A 1,510-nucleotide genomic window follows, 5' to 3' on the forward strand; every position below is an offset into this window, starting at 1 on the left:
GGGGGGTCTGGCTGGTTTTGGGGGGGGTCTGGCTGGTTTTGGGGGGGTCTGGCTGGTTTTGGGGGGGTCTGGCTCGTTTTGGGGGGATCTGGCTCCTTTTGAGGGGATGTTGCTCCTTTTGAGAGGATGATCTGGCTCTTTATGGCAGGAGCTGGTTCCTTTTGGAGGGTCTGTCTCATTTTGGGGGCTTCTGTCTTGTTTTGGGGGGGGTCTGGCTGGTTTTGGGGGGGGTCTGGCTCGTTTTAGAGAGATCTAACTCCTTTTGAGGGGAGGATCTGGCTTGTTTTGCGGGGTTCTGGCTCTTTTTGAGGGGATGTTGCTCCTTTTGAGAGGATGATCTGGCTCTTTATGGCAGGATTTGGCTCCTTTTGGAGGGTTTGTCTCGTTTTTGGGGGTTTGTCTCGTTTTTGGGGGTTTGTCTCGTTTTTGGGGGTTTGTCTCGTTTTTGGGGGTTTGTCTCGTTTTTGGGGGTTTGTCTCGTTTTTGGGGGTTTGTCTCGTTTTTGGGGGTTTGTCTCGTTTTGGGGGGTTTGTCTCGTTTTGGGGGGTTTGGCTCCTTTTGGGGGGTCTGGCTCGTTTTGGGGTGAATCTGTCTCATTTTGGGGGGATCTGACTCCGTTTGGGGGGATCTGGTTTTTTTGAGGAGATCTGGCCCTTTTTGGCAGGATCTGGTTCCTTTTGGAGGGTTTGGCTCCTTTTGTTTGAATCTGGCTCTTTTTTGGTGGGATCTGGCTCGTTTTAGGGGTTCTGGCTCCTTTTGAGGTGGCATCTGCCTCTTTTGGGGTGGCTCTTGGCAGGAATTTGGCTGGGTTTTTTGGGCACAGTCTGGCTGGGTTTTTGAGGGAATCTTTGAGGGAATCTGGCCAGATTTTGGGCAGGATTCAGCTGGGTTTTTGAGGGAATCTCTGAGGGAATCTGGCTGGATTTTGGGTGGGATCCAGCTGGGGTTTTGAAGGAACCTGGCTGGGTTTTTGAGGGAATCTTTGAGGGAATCTGGCTGGGTTTTTGAGGGAATCTTTGAGGGAATTTAGCTGAGTTTTTGAGTAGGATCTAACTTGAGTTTTTTGGGGAAGTCTGGCTCATGTCTCAGGGAATCTGCTCCTGGGGAAGCCCCACTGGCTTTTGGGGCAAACCTGCCCTGTTTTGGGGAAAAAGTGCCTGGTTTTGGGGTTGTTTTTGATGTCACACCTGGCAGGAGGTGGGAGGTGGCTGCGCTGATCCCGTAATCGGGGCGGTAAATATAGGATGTGTGGGATCGGGGGGATCAGAGGGGATTTGGGCGCCGCCGTTTAATCCCGGAGATCCGACGGAGCCACGCGGAGAGGGGGGACCCGGGTGGGATGGAGGGATCCTGGTGGGATGGAGGGACCCTGGGCTTGGGGATCCGAGGTGGGATGGAGGGACCCTGGGGGTCTCAGGTGGGATGGAGGGACCTTGGAGGTCCTGGGTGGGATGGAGGGACCTTGGGATTGGGGGTCCCAGGAGGGATGGAGGGACCCTGGGGTTGGGGG

The sequence above is a fragment of the Neopelma chrysocephalum genome, unplaced genomic scaffold (genome assembly GCF_003984885.1).
Source record: "Neopelma chrysocephalum unplaced genomic scaffold, ASM398488v2 Primary Assembly neopelma1_96604, whole genome shotgun sequence".
Classification (NCBI taxonomy): Eukaryota; Metazoa; Chordata; class Aves; order Passeriformes; family Pipridae; genus Neopelma; species Neopelma chrysocephalum.